Source organism: Mobula hypostoma, chromosome 10, assembly GCF_963921235.1.
Source record: "Mobula hypostoma chromosome 10, sMobHyp1.1, whole genome shotgun sequence".
Lineage (NCBI taxonomy): Eukaryota > Metazoa > Chordata > Chondrichthyes > Myliobatiformes > Myliobatidae > Mobula > Mobula hypostoma.
In genome coordinates, this window is record NC_086106.1 from 44,670,159 (window position 1) to 44,686,012 (window position 15,854).

The window sequence follows — 15,854 nt, forward strand, 5'->3', positions numbered from 1 at the left end:
TCGTGTGGTGTGCAGATTTCAATGTTCATAGCACAATATGGGGGGGATCAGATAACAGATCCAAATTGAAGATTTGATGGAAGAAAGGGATTTGGTGTGTATGAATGATGGTAGCGGCACAAGGATAGATATAACAACAGGAACTGAGTCAGTGTTAGATATTACGTTAGTGTCTAATACCTTGGCTGGCATTAGTAACTGGGGAGTTTGGACTGCTTCAACAGTAGGCAGTGATCACTTCCCAGTTTTGTGTTCAGTGGGTGAAAGAGTTGAAGTAAGACCAGGTGGCGGAACCCCAAAGTGGGTGTTTGAAAAAGCTGATTGGGGTAAGTTCCAGAAGTTGAGTGAAGAAGGGTTGACAAAGATTGATATTTCTGGAAATGTAGATGAATTAAACAGTCAGGTGACTTCAGCAATTATCATGGCAGCAGAAGGATCTATACCTAGGAGTAAAAATAGGATGAATAGAAAACTGGTACCATGGTGGACAGAGGAATGTTGTCAGGCTGTAAAAAACAGAAATAGAGCATTCAGCCTAGTTAAAAGAACCCATAATATGCAGCATTTGGTTCAATATGAGAAAGCACAGGCAGTGGTGAGAAGAACTATACGTCAAGCTAAAAGGGCAAGTTGGAGCAGTTTTTGCGACAAGATAGGAAGAACAACACCTGTGGGAGAGATATGGGGAGTGATTAAGAGGATGGGAGGAGATAGAAGGGAATGGGAATATCCAGTAATGATATCTGAGGAGGAAACTGCAGTCTCCAGTAGGGATAAGGCTGAGGTCATGGCCAAGTCATTTGTACTGATACACAGTTCAGAAAATTTGTCTGAAGAAGGGAAAGAATAATGAGCCAACACCCAGGTGTGTTAAGCAGGAGGGAAGGAACAGATGATATAATTGATGATCCATTTACATTAGCAGAAATGGTGAGAGCAATAAAGAGATCGAGACCAACCTACCCAGGGAAAGATCTGATATGCTCTGTGATGCTAAAAAATCTAGGAGAAGGAGCGTTCCTGAAGTTGCTGCATTTTTATAACAGAGTGTGGGAGGAGGGAAGATTACCAAGTGCATGGAAAGAAGCAGTAGTAATTCCAATAAGGAAGCCTGGCAAGGATCTATCAAAACCCACTAGCTACAGACCAATTGCATTAACATCAAGTATATGTAAGATAATGGAAAGGATGATAACAGAAAGGTTATCATATGAGCTTGAGAAAAGGGGAATGCTGGCAAGTTATCAGAGTGGTTTTAGAAAGGGAAGGAATTCCATGGACTCCGTGATTATGTTAGAGACTGAAATAAGGAAGGCCCAGGCAAATAGAGAGTCAGTAGTGGCAGTGTTCTTTGACATTGAAAAAGCCTATGATGTGATGTGGAAGGAAGGATTATTAATTAAACTGCACAAGATGGGGGTTGGTGGGAGAGTTTTTAATTGGATTAAAGATTTTTTGTTTGGTAGAAAAATTCAAGTTCGGATTGGATCAGAATTATCAAAACAGTACATAGTGGAAAATGGCACACCTCAAGGTAGTGTGATTAGCCCGTTACTTTTCATCATTATGATCAATGATGTCTTCACAAAGGTACCAGTGGATATAGGTAGGTCACTGTTTGCGGATGATGGGGCCTTGTGGAAAAGAGGCAGGAACATGGACCATATAAGCAGGAAACTACAAGAAGCAATTGATGAAGTGGTGGAGTGGGGTTATGATTGGGGATGTAGATTTTCAGTAGACAAAACTCAAACTGTATTTTTTACCAGGAAAAGGGTTGAGGTAGGGAAGAAGTTAAGGATGTATGGGGTTGAATTAGAAAGGGTTGCATCATTTAAATTTCTGGGAGTTATATTTGATTCACAATTAACATGGGCAGACCATATCAGGAAAGTTGAGGAGAAATGTAAATAAGTAATAAATGTGATGAGATGTTTGACTGGTAGGGAATGCGGAGCAAGTTGTTCAGCTTTGAAGAGAATGTATGTGGCTTTAGTAAGATCTGTATTGGATTATGGAAATATAGTATATGGATCAGCAGCTAGGTCTCTTATAAGGAAACTGGATGTGATTCAGGCTCAGGCCTTGAGAGTGTGCAGTGGGGCTTTTAAAACGTCACCAGTGTCAGCCCTACAGGTAGAAATGGGAATAATGCCTTTGGAACTAAGAAGGATGCAACTGATGGCAAACTACTGGGCTAACTTGCAGGGGCATAATGATTCTCACCCTACTAAAGGAGTGTTGCAGGACTGCTGGGAAAATGGGAGGTTTCAGAGGGATACCTTTAGTCGGGTAGGGAATGATATCACGAAAGAATGTGGAGTATTTGATCTGAGGATAAGTCCTTCAGTAGTTTATCCGGTTGTAGCTCCATGGAAGCTTGTATGGCCTGACATAGACTGGCATTTGTTAGAGGTAAAAAGGAAAGAAAGATATAAAACAGATTTGGTAAATGCGTTTAACTGTCATGTGATGGAAAAGTATAGTGATTATACTCACATTTATACGGATAGTGCGAAGGAACCTGAAACAGGAGTGACAGGGTTTGGGGTGGTAAAAGAAAAAGAAATTGGAATCAGCAGATGAACATCTAATAAGTTAGGGGTGTTTACAGTGGAGATGCTGGCAGTGTTGGTTGCGTTGCAATGGGTGCAGAAAGCCAGACAAGCCAAAGCATTGATATGTTCAGATTCATCCTCAGTTCTAGCAAGTTTAAGGTCTTTTCACACAAACAGTTGGCAAGATGTACTTTATGAAGTCCTTCAGTTAGTTACAAGAATTGCAAATCAGGGAGGTCAGGTAAAATTTCTATGGGTTCCAGCACATGTAGGGGTGAAGGGGAATGAGAGGGTGGATGAGTTGGCAAAGAGGGCGTTAAAGAAAGAAAATGTGGAAATGCACATTAGTATCAGTAAAGCAGAGGTTAAGTGTGTGATCTGGGAAAAAGTCAACCGAATGTGGCAAGAAAGATGGGACAGGGAGGGGAAAGGGAGGCATCTATATCAAATACAAAAGAGTGTTGCAGTTACTAGGGTAGGTAATGGAAACAGAAGAGAGGAAATTGTGTGGACTAGGTTAAGGCTGGGGCATTGTGCATTAAACAAAACATTGAAAATGATAGGGAAACACCAGACAGGATTGTGTGAGGAATGTCAGGAAGAGGAGTCAGTAGAACATGTAGTTTTGTGTTGCAGGAAGTATGGGATACAGAGAGAGATGATGAGAAATAAATTAAGGGAGTTGGGGATGCAGGAATTCACATTAAAAGGGTTGCTGGGCATGGGTGAGAGAGCACAAGTCCGGGTATTTTTAGCGTTTTTAAGGGGTACAGGGTTTTTTTATAGAATATGACGAATAAACAGGAATAGGATACTAGGATGGTCAAAGATGGGAGGGTGAAGTGTAGGTTTGTGTGTGTGTGTGATTGGGTGAAGGGATTTAGAATGTATGTCTAGTGCACATTCTGGAGCAGAGGGTGGTGGTAATGCACCATTAAGCTGGATGCCAACCGCCGTAAAACAAGATACAGACAGACAGACACTCGTCACCAGATTATTGTTTCAGCCAGTGTGGTAATTTATATTTCCGGCTGTTTAGGATTGTGTATTCTAAGTTTTACTTCCGTCCCAAGGTTTACCTGTGTAACTCTGTCTCTCCGTGTCAAGATAAGTATTGCCTGCCATTTGTCGTTCTATTTGCCGTTCAGCTCAGCAACGCTCCCCGTCAAGATAAGGGTTGCCTGCTGCCTGGATTTCCGTTTGCCGTTCAACTCCAGCAACGCGTTGTGTCAAGCTCTAGCCACGCTCACGCCCTGGTCTGCATCCTAACTATCTCTGTGCCAGTGTCCTGCATCTGGGTTCGCCCCAGTCCTTGCTACACAGTCTGAATTGGCAAAAGCATCTCTTCCACAATCTCCATCAGCACAGGAGCACCACAAGGCTGTGCACGTAACCACCTGCTCTACTCATTTCACATTTGTGACTGTGAGGCTAGGTACAGCTCCAACACCATATTTAAGTATGCTGACGACACCACTGTTGTGGGCTGTATCAAAGGGGGCGATGAATCAGCATACAGCAGGGAGATTGAAAATTTGACTGAGTGGTGTAACAACAACAACAACCTCTCACTCAGTGTCAATAAGGCCAAGGAGCTGATTGTAGATTTCAGGAGAGGGAAACCAGAGGTCCATGAGCCTGTAATAATTGGAAAATCAGTGGTGGAGAGGGTCAGTAACTTTAAATTCCTGGGAGCCATTATCTCAGAGGACCTGTCCTGGACCCATCATATTAATATTATTGCGAAGAAGAAAAGCAGCATCCATCATCAAAGCTCCTCACCACCCAGGACACGCTCTTTTCTCGCTGCTGCCATCAGGTAGAAAGTACAAGTGCCTCTGCACTCACACTCCAAGGTTCAAGAACAGTTAGTACCCCTCAACCATAAGGTTCTTGAACAAAAGGGGATAACTACACTCATTTAAGGACTCATATTGTTATTTCATGCTCGTTATTTATATCTGCACTTTCTCCGTTTGTTTTCAGTTAACAGTTTCAGATGTCCACAGTTTACAGTTACTGTTGTACAGATTTGCTAAGTATGCCCACAGAAAAAGAATCTCAGGGTTGTATGTGGCGACATGTATGTACTCTGATAATAAACTTCACTTTGAACTTTGAAGTGTAATCAAATGAAAGCACATTGTATGGAGCTTCGAAGTAAACTATATCAATATCAGAAAATCCAGCAGGGCTCTCAAGTTGGCAGTCCTGCTAGTGAAACTTCTTACAAACCACCCCCTACATTGGACAGCAGCACCCTCCAAACTTCGAGGGATTGCAGGATGGACATTACAGAGACTCTAAACCAACTTCTAGCAGCTGAGGATGACGGTGATGTAAGAATAGAATTGGCAGCTATGTCATGGCCATAACAACAACCTCTCACTCAGTGTCAATAAGGCCAAGGAGCTGATTGTAGATTTCAGGAGAGGGAAACCAGGGGTCCGTGAGCCAGTAATAATTGGGGATCAGCAGTGGAGAAGGTCCAATAAAAGCCTAGGAAGTGAAGACAAGCAGGACTACAGATAAAACCCATGAAAGGAGACGGATGGTTTTTCATCAACCACCTAAACTGGAAAAGATTGACAAATGGTCCAAACAAATTCCACATCCTAAAAAAGAAGTTTAAACAACTGGGCTGAGCTTCAACATATGAAGGTCATATACAAACACAAATATGTATGATGCCATCCAAATCTTGGCTACTGTGTTGTGTTCTCAGCATATCAGACATAGGAGATGATATGCAAAATTTATAAAGTGGTTGGAATACTGTTAGGAAGTAGTTGGAAGAACAGGCCTCAATACAGACTGATTGGAAGAAAATGGCTGATTGCAAGTAAAAGATTATTCAGGATGTTTCTGAATGCGAGGAACGCCACAGGATAGTGTGGTTAAGTTATTCAGAGGTTCCAGGGATAAATCAATATTAAGTAAGGACTCTACACACTGTCCTTGAAGTCAGCTTTAATGGTTGACTTGAAACGAGATATTGCCAAAATGGAGAAGCTGACAAAACTGACCTGGAGTGAGGTTGTTTCATATATTGAACTAGTGCAAGCAACCAAACATGTGGAATGGAATATCACAATCCGTTAAGATCATTACAGATTGGCCTGTTAGGTGTTGATGAACAGCCAATGACAATGGGCCAACAGTCATTGCTTGCTAGTTAACAGACACAATTTCTGTTATCTATGGAAATTCAATGGAATTAGCAAACTGGTGTGAGAGAAGCAAACTACGTTAATTGGTTGTCTCTATCCCCTTGTTTTTTTCTCCCTCTCTCTCCGCCTCCTGTCTCCTCTTCCCCTTCCCCTCCACCCTTTTCCACCCTCTCTTCCCAACGCTCCCCTCTCCCCATTCTTCTCATTTCATTTTTGTAACACTTAATAAAGAATCACAAGCAACAAGTTTTATGCCTCATTTTTCACTTTTGAAGAACCTCAAATCAAAGTCATCAGTATCTAACACAGGTGCTTTACACAAAAGAAAGATAAAACTACAATAAAAACACAATAATTATACCCTATTGCAACAGGAGGCACCTGTAAGCCTACAGTTCTCACATAGGTGGTGTCAGTCACTTCAGCACTCTTAACACAAGGGTAGATATAAGACATCCACAATTCCACCAACTAATGCAGAAAAGGAAGATATTTCTTTTCACACTGATAGAAGCACACATTGATTTATGAGGTTGTGACAGTTCATTCCATTAATATATTATAAAATAAAAATAACCCTTTTTCACTCATAACTATTTCCAATACTGACTGTGAACTTCATTTTAAGATTATTATCTAATTAACTGTTATGTTCATCAAAAGGACTTACATTTGGATAATGTTGAGCCGATATTTCCACATGGATGCATTACATAATGTAGAAAGCACCATAAAGTAACAGGCTACACTGTGTGCTCCCTGTTAGCAACTATTAATCATATCAGCACTCACTCTAATCCCATATTTTATCATTCATTATTGCCTTTTCCTTTCAATTGCCTCTCAAATATATTGTGGAGATCTGTTTATTCTGGTCTTGCATCCTAGATGCTCTGTGTTAATAAGTGTTTTCCCCTCTCACTGTTGTGAATCCCCTAGATTTAATGTTAAGTCAATGAAGCCAGGCGATTTGTTTCTACTGCTTGCATCCCATCCATTCATTGATTGTACAGAGTAGCTTTTTGACACTTCTCTATGTAGTTGGTGAACATCACAGATCATGCAAGGCAAAAGAAGAGCATAGTTGGGAACTACCTTTTAATCTTGGGGGACTGTCCAATCTATGAATATTAAAATGTGGAAACTGAGAATGTTCAGCCCAGTCCCCTCTGTAGAGACATGCATTTAGGTAGCACCCTTCCAAACATGAAGAGTATTCACAGCCCTCAGTGTAGTTAAGGTGTCATTTATCATTATCTACAACTTTGGAATTGGAACAGATAGAATATAAGTTTAGGGCAGTGGCTTCAATGTCATGTCCATTGATATGCAGCACTCTTCGTATTTATGACACATCAGACCATGACTGACAAATGGCAACAGTGAATCTGATGTAAGTTATATGGATTTCAACTCGAATTTTGATAATGTTCCATTGGCAGCCAACAGCTTGACTGGGAAATTAAAATCCCACTGGATCCAAGGAAAAACGGTACATTGGAATAAATAATTGTTCAATTTGAAAAGTCAAAGGTAAGGCCTAACAGAAGTGTATGGAGGGTGAACACTCCTGCAGTATTCTGTCTACTGACTAATGAAGTGTATTATACGAGGAGGGAATTATTAAGAAGCTACCAAATATACCAGTTACATTTGCAAGTAAGGAGAAAAGAATTAGGCTACAGAAAGATGTCAATAGATTGGTTAGCTGACCATTAAATTGCTATTGAATAAGAATTAATGGTTCAGTTTCATATCAGAGATTGCATACAGTATATAAATTGAAATGCTTACTCTTTGCAGACATCCACGAAACAAAAAAAGCAAAGAACGTCTGAACCTCCAAAGCCCCCCTCCCCTCCCACGCACAAGGAGCAGCAAAAGCATCAACCTCCCGCAAAGTCCTCAAAGAGACCTTGATCTAGAATCCATCAGAATCTACAACCGGCTGTCTCTTACTATCGAGGGAGAGAGAGAGAGAGAGAGAGAGCATTCTTGCAACAACAAGAGCAGGGGGCCAACAGCTTGCTGTTTTGATGTTACTATCTTCTGTGCTGCTTTTCCGAGTCCCCTGGCTTGAAAACTGACAGTCACCATCAAAAGGAGAGAGAGAGGGGGAATCACTTGAGTACAGAGGCCTTCTTCCGACAGCAGTGCATACTGAATGCTGTTTCCATGTTTCATTTTCCCGCGACACTTCCGTTGGTGACAACAGCGAGGAACTGGGTCATCCATGAAGGCACACGTCTTCCAGACCACACCCAGAGACATTAAAATGCCAGGCCGCAAGGCGAATCCGAGGACCCACTGCCCGTAGAGAACTACAGCTTGAGCTGCAGTTGTAGCTCAAGCCACAAAGATTCTGACAGGACCCCAGCCACCTTGAAAAGAAAAGAAAGACATGAGATAAGAATCTGAATAGGTAATGCATTCAAGATCTAAAAAGTAATGGAACACGCCGCCATAGAATTATCTTACTGGTGGAATGATTAGAGAAGATTTGAGGGCAATAATTTCATCCTGAGAGTAAGCAGAGCTTGATACTTACTGCCTGAAAGAAAAACAGAAGAAAAAGCTGCTACCAAATGAGAAAGGTACCTGGAGAGAGGTTTGAAAATCTGTCCGTGTGGAATTTGCACATTCTTTCTGTGACTATTGGGTTTCCCCCAGTGCTCAGATTCCTGCCCACATCCCAGTGATGGGTACTGCAAATTACCCCAAGTGTTGGTATTGGTTGCAGAATCAAAGGGTGGAGCAGGGAAATATGTGGGGAATAGGACTGCTGCAAGAGCTAACATAGACTCAATCAGCCAAATGGTTTCCTATGTCATAAGATGAGAAATATAATATTTCCCATTTGCAACATGACTAACAAGTTAAAGATAGATAGATAGATATACTTTATTAATCCCGAGGGAAATTGGGTTTCATTACAGCCGCACCAACCAAGAATAGAGTGTAAATATAGCAATACAAAAACCACAAACAATTAAACAACAAAATGCAAACTATGCCAGATGTAAAATAAATTCAGGACCAGTCTATTGGTTCAGGGTGTCTGACCCTCCACGGGAGGAGCTACACGTTCGATGACCACAGGCAGGAATGACCTCCCGTGCGCCAAGTGTTGTATCTCGGTGGAATGTGGCCGAAGTCCAACAGTAAAAAGTTCAATATCCGGTCTACAAACATGTTCCTAAATCGTAATATGACCCGGATTGCACCATCTGTTGTTAGCCAGAACAGTAAGCACCCAACTCCTTTACGCTTACCGCTCTCAGTGCACTTCCGGTCAGCCGGAACGGTCTGGAAGCCGTCCATGGAGAAGTTTGGATCGGGAATGTCCTCGTGCGGCCCCGTTCCAGTGAAACACATAACACTGCACTCCCGAAATGTTCTCTGACCCCTGGCTAACGCTGTGAACTCGTCCATTTTATTACCCACCGAACTCCTCTTCTCCATAAGTCTCTGTTGTCTCGACCCGGTCCTCTTCCTCGACTTTGTGATCCTCCTCTGCATCCTCTGTGTGTTTTCCTCCAGATTTCAGCAGGGGTGTCCGTCGCTCTGCTCGCTAAACCGGCCGGCATTAGTGCAAACAGCTGGTCCCTGGAATACACAATGCGACCTTGCTTCTGTCCCGCGTGTCGGAATGTAACTATTTCCAGCGCTAAAAACGCAAATAAAACTCTCTCTACCGGCATGTTAGAGAGGGTGCAGCTTCGATGTGTTACCATGAAAAAAAATTACAAAAAATAACGTAAGTTAAAAGTAAGAAGAAGAAAGTAAGAATACTGATCGGAACGGCTGTAACACGCTGCATGCACGACCGGCGCATGCACTAATTTTTTACTAAAATTAGTAAATTAATCTACAGTGGCATGCAAGAGTTTGGGCACCCTGGTCAAAATTTCTGTAACTGTGAATAGCTAAGTGAGTAAAAGATGACCTGATTTCCAAAAGGCATCAAATTAAAGATGATACATTTCTTTAATATTTTAAGCAAAATTACTTTTTTATTTCCATCTTTTACAGTTTCAAAGTAACAAAAAAGGAAAAGGGCCCATAGCAAAAGTTTGGGCAACCTACATGATCAGTACTTAGTAACACCCCCTTTGGCAAGTATCACAGCTTGTAAATGCTTTTTGTAGCTAGCTAAGAGTCTTTCAACTCTTGTTTGTGAGATTTTCGCCCATTCTTCGTTGCAAAAGGCTTCTAGTTCTGTCAGATTCTTGGGCCGTCTTGCATGCACTGCTCTTTTGAGGTATATCTACAGACTTTCCATGATGTTTAGGTCGGGGGACTGTGAGGGCCATGGCAAAACCTTCAGCTTGTGGCTCTTGAGGTAGTCCATTGTGGATTTTGAGGTGTGTTTAGGATCATTATCCTGTTGTAGAAGCCATCTTCTTTTCATCTTCAGCTTTTTTACAGATGGTGTGATGTTTGCTTCCAGCATTTGCTGGTATTTAATTGAATTCATTCTTCCCTCTACCAGTGAAATGTTCCCCGTGCCACTGGCTGCAACACAAACCCAAAGCATGATCAATCTACCCCCGTGCGTAACAATTGGAGAGGCGTTATTTTCATGAAATTCTGCACCCTTTTTTCTCCAAACATACCTTTGCTCATTGCGGCCAAAATTCAGCATCAGAAGTTTGCAAAGGAACATCTAAACAAGCCTGTAAACACGAGGAATTCTGCAGATGCTGGACATTCAAGCAACACACATCAAAGTTGCTGGTGAACGCAGCAGGCCAGGCAGCATCTCTAGGAAGAGGTACAGTCGACGTTTCGGGCCGAGACCCTTCGTCAGGACTGACTGAACGGTTTCGGCCCGAAATGTCGACTGTACCTCTTCCTAGAGATGCTGCCTGGCCTGCTGCGTTCACCAGCAACTTTGATGTGTGTTGTCTAAACAAGCTTGATTCATTTTGGAAACAAGTCCTGTGGACTGATGAAGTTAAAATAGAACATGATTCCCTTATTCTTGACCAATGAAGACAAATATGACATGCTGCTTTACCACCCTATCTATTTGTGTGACCACTTTCAGGGAGCTAATGACTGAACTCCAAGGTCCTTCTGTATGTCAAGAGATAAGAATCCTTTACTTACTTTATTGTCGCCAAACAATTGATACTAGAGCGTACAATCATCACAGCGATATTGGATTCTGCACTTCGTGCTCCCTGGAGTACAAATCAATAGTAAATATTAAAAATTTAAATTATAAATCATAAATAGAAAATAGAAAAGGGAAAGTAAAGTACTGAAAAAAAACCGAGAGGCAGGTCCGGATATTTGGAGGGTACGGCCCAGATCCAGGTCAGGATCCGTTCAGCAGTCTTATCACAGTTGGAAAGAAGCTGTTCCCAAATCTGGCCGTACGAGGCTTCAAGCTCCTGAGCCTTCTCCCAGAGGGAAGAGGGACGAAAAGTCTGTTGGCTGGGTGGGTCGTGTCCTTGACTATCCTGGCAGCATTACTCCGACAGCGTATGGTGTAAAGTGAGTCCAAGGACGGAAGATTGGTTTGTGTGATGTGCTGCGCCGTGTTCACGATCTTCTGCAGCTTCTTCCGATCTTGGACAGGACAATTTCCATACCGGGTTGTGATGCACCCTGTCATCAACTTTCTCCTCACATTTGACTTTCCAAAGTGCAATACCTCATACTTGCTCAGATTAAATTCCATCTGCCATTTACCTCCTATATCTGTAGTTGATCTCTATTCCACTGTATCTTTTGGCAACCTGATACACTATCCACAACTCCATCAATCTTTGTGCCATCTCCAAATTTACTGATCCACCCATCTGGGTTTTTATCTAAATCCTTTATGTATACCGTGTACAAGAGGTGATACCACTAGTCCCTATGGAACAGCAATTGTTACAAACTTCCAGTCATAATCATTCCCTTCCTCCAGCACCCCCTGTCAGAAGGCATGATCAAGTCAATTTTAAATCTGAACTGTGCATCCTGTGCATCTTAATCTTCGGGATCAGCCTACTGTGAAGGATCTTATCAAAATATGTTACTAAAATCCATATTTTATACATTACCATACAACATCCTTTACCACAGCCACATTAGTCACCTTCATTAACTCTACAAAAAGTTCAATCCAATTGTAAAATATGACCTGCCTCACACAAAGCCACGTGAACTGTCACTAATCAGGCCAGGTTTGTGTGTAAATCCTATCCCTGAGGATCCTCTCAGATATCTTCACCAGTGCAAACATGAGGTTCACCTGTACATAATTTCCATCAGACCATAAGACAAAGGAGCAGAAGCCAGCCATTCGGCCCATCGAGTCTGCTCCGCCATTTTATCATGCGCTGAGCCATTCTCCCATTTAGTCCCACTCCCCAGCATTCTCACCATAACCTTCAATGCCCTGGCTATTCAGATACCTATCAATCTCTGCCTTAAATACACCCAATGACTTGACCTCCACTGCCGCCCGTGGCAACAAATTCCACAGATTCACCACCCTCTGGCTGAAAAGATTTCTTTGCATCTCTGTTCTGAATGGGCACCCTTCAATCCTTAAGTCAAGCCCTCTCATACTAGACTCCCCCACTATGGGAAACAACTTTGCCACATCCACTCTGTCCATGCCTTTCAACATTTGAAATGTTTCTGTGAGGTCTCCCCTCATTCTTCTAAACTCCAAGGAATACAGTCCAAGAGTACAGTCCAAACGTTCCTCATATGTTAACCCTCTCATTCCCGGAATCATTCTGGTGAATCTTCTCTGAACCCTCTCCAATGTCAGCACATTTTTTCTTAAATAAGGAGACCAAAACTGCCCACAGTACTCCATGTGGGGTCTTACCAGTGCCTTATAGAGCCTCAACATCACATCCCTGCTCCTGTACTCTATTCCTCTAGAAATGAATGCCAACATTGCATTCGCCTTCTTCACCACCAACTCAACCTGGAGGTTAACCTTAAGGGTATCCTGTACGAGGACTCCCAAGTCCCGTTGCATCTCAGAACTTTGAATTCTCTCCCCACTTAAATAATAGTCTGCCTGTTTCTTTCTTCTACTAAGGTGCATAACCATAAACTTTCCAACATTGTATTTCCTGTATTATCCCTATTTATCAAATTGAACAAATGAGCTGTCCGAAATCTTACTTGTTGCTAGTGAGGATATAAAGATCTTTGTCAAACCCCACCTTGTTGCTGTTCCAAAGACACAGTACAACCACGTTCTTGAACTCAACTTTTCCTTGCATCTTAGCATGTCACATACAGTTCTCAGTATCCTTTATGTCCCTCTCAATAGTTCAATAGTTCCATTTAATATCAGACAATATACAACCTGAAATTCTTACTCCTCTCAGACATCCACAAAACAGAAGAGTATCCCAAAGAATGAGTGACAGTAAAAACCCCAAAGCTCCCTTCTCCTCCGCTCTCACGCACAAGCAGCAGCAAAGCATCAGCTTTCTCCTTTGTGAATACTGATGCAATGTACATTGCCCACATTCTTTGACTCCAAGCATAAATTCCCTCCTTTATCCTTGATTGGTCCCACCCACTCCCTCACTATTCTTTTGTTTGTAACGTAAGTATAAAATGCTTTCTGCCGCTCTTGAATCTTTCTTGCCAAGGACATGGTATGCTCTTTGCAGCTTTCCTAGTCCTTTGCTTGAACTTTTTCCTGGTAAGTCTAATTTTAGCTTTGTTAGAACTCCCGTCTATTTGGGGTTGGACAGCAGGGGCAGACATAGTTCCCGAACAGTTTTTTTCAGAACTGATAGGACTTTGGTTGCCCATATTCCCAATTAATGTGTGTATATTTAAACCTTGCTTCCCATACCTTACTTTGTTTAGTCTTAAACTGTGATCAGCAAGCAAGTGTGTACATGTGTGTGTGTGAGTGTGTGTATAAATGTATGAAAATAATCTTCTCTGTTTTTTTTATGTCTGCTTACTGCCTGCCATTTTCGTATCTTATTTGTGCAGCATGATCTTGGATTACTGAATTTGTATTTGGATTACTGCATTGTTGAGTTGGACTAGTTGCCTGTTTTTGCCCATCTTGGCTAAAAGAAAGTAAAATTTGCTTTTGAATCTGCACATCAACCCCTGTATGCATCATGGTTTCTGCAATTGGGTTCACTCACAATCCTCAGTGGTAGAGTGCTGGTCTTTCAACCCAGTGATACGAGTTTGATTCCTAATTGGGCCACTTCCCTTACAGCTTCCTAGACCTTACATATGGTTCCTAAACAAAGTCCCCTGTCATCATTGCAGATTCCTGAACTTTGCCATCCTTGTCCTTCCTCCTTACTGGAATATACCTGTCTTAAACTCTGAACAAATTACCTGTAATCAACTCCAACATGTTATTTCAGAAAGCCTTTGATGAGGTCCCACATAGGAGATTAGTGGGCAAAATTGGAGCACATGGTATTGGGGGTAGGGTACTGACATGGATAGAAAATTGGTTGGCAGACAGGAAACAAAGAGAAGGGATTAACAGGTCCCTTTCAGAATGGCAGGCAGTAACTAGAGGGGTACCGCAAGGCTCGGTGCTGGGACCGCAGCTACAAAGCTGGGTGGCAGTGTGAAATGTGAGGAGGATATTATGAGAATGCAGGGTGACTTGGACAGTGTAGGTGAGTGGGCAGATGCAGTTTAATGTGGATAAATGTGAGGTTATCCACTTTGGTGGCAAGAACAGGAAGGCAGATTACTATCTGAATGGTGTCAAGTTAAGAAAAGGGGAAGTATAATGAGATCTGGGTGTCCTTGTTCATCAGTCACTGAAAGTAAGCATGCAGGTACAGCAAGCAGTGAAGGAAGCTAATGGTATGTTGGCCTTCATAACAAGGGGAGTTGAGTATAGGAGCAAAGAGGTCCTTCTGCTGTTGTACAGGGCCCTGGTAAGACCACAACTAGAGTATTGTGTGTAGTTTTGGTCTCCAAATTTGAGGAAAGACATTCTTGCTATTGAGGGAGTGCACCGTAGGTTCACGAGGTTAATTCCCGGGATGGTGGGACTGTCATATGTTGAAAGATTGGAGCGACTGGGCTTGTATACACTGGAATTTAGAAGGATGAGAGGGGCTCTGATTGAAACATATAAGATTATTAAGGGATTAGACAGGCTAGAGGCAGGAAACATGTGCCCGATGTTGGGGGAGTCCAGAACCAGAGGCCACAGTTTAAGAATAAGGGGTAGGCCATTTAGAACGGAGTTGAGGAAAAACTTTTTCACCCAGAGAATTGTGGATCTGTGGAATGCTCTGCCTCAGAAGGCAGTGGAGGCCAATTCTTTGGATGCTTTCAAGAAAGAGTTAGATTGAGCTCTGAAAGATAGTGGAGTCAAGGGATATGGGGAGAAGGCAAGAACGTGGTACTGATTGTGAATGATCAGCCATGATCATAGTGAATGGCAGTGCTGGCTCGAAGGGCTGAATGTCCTACTCCTGCACCTATTGTCTATTATTGTCTATTGTTAGATGTGGATTTCCTGCTAAGAAATGCTTTCCTCGGTTCCTGGCATAATTTGCTGTTCTCCAATTTGGTACTTTCCCATATGCTCCAGACTGATCTGTGTTCATACCTCTCTTAAGGCTTGAAAAGTAGTGATTACAAATTCTAAACTCTCCCACTGAAAGGCCAGTCACCTTGCCAGGTTCATTTCCCAGAACAAGTATGGTCCCTCCTCTTGTTTGACAAAAAAAACCCTCAGAGTCATAGATCACTACAGTAGAGGAACAGGTCCTTAGCTTCATCTAGTTTGCACCAAGCCATTAAGCTGCCTTATCCCATCAACCGGCACCCAGACCACATACCGCCATTCATACCTCTCCCTTCCATGTACCTATCCACACTTCACATCTACCCCACATCCACCACTTCAGCTGGCAACTCATTCCACAATCTCACCACTATCTGAATGAAGAAGTTTCACCTCATGTTCCCCTTAAACATTTCACTTTTAACCCTTAACCTATGATGTCTAGCTGTAATCTCAGCCAACCTCAATGAAAAAACCTGCTTGCATTTACTCTATCTACTATATACCCTCATATTTTTGTACAGCTCTATCAAATCCCAGTCTTTCATATTCTAGGGAATGAAGTCTGGAACAATTCAACCTTTA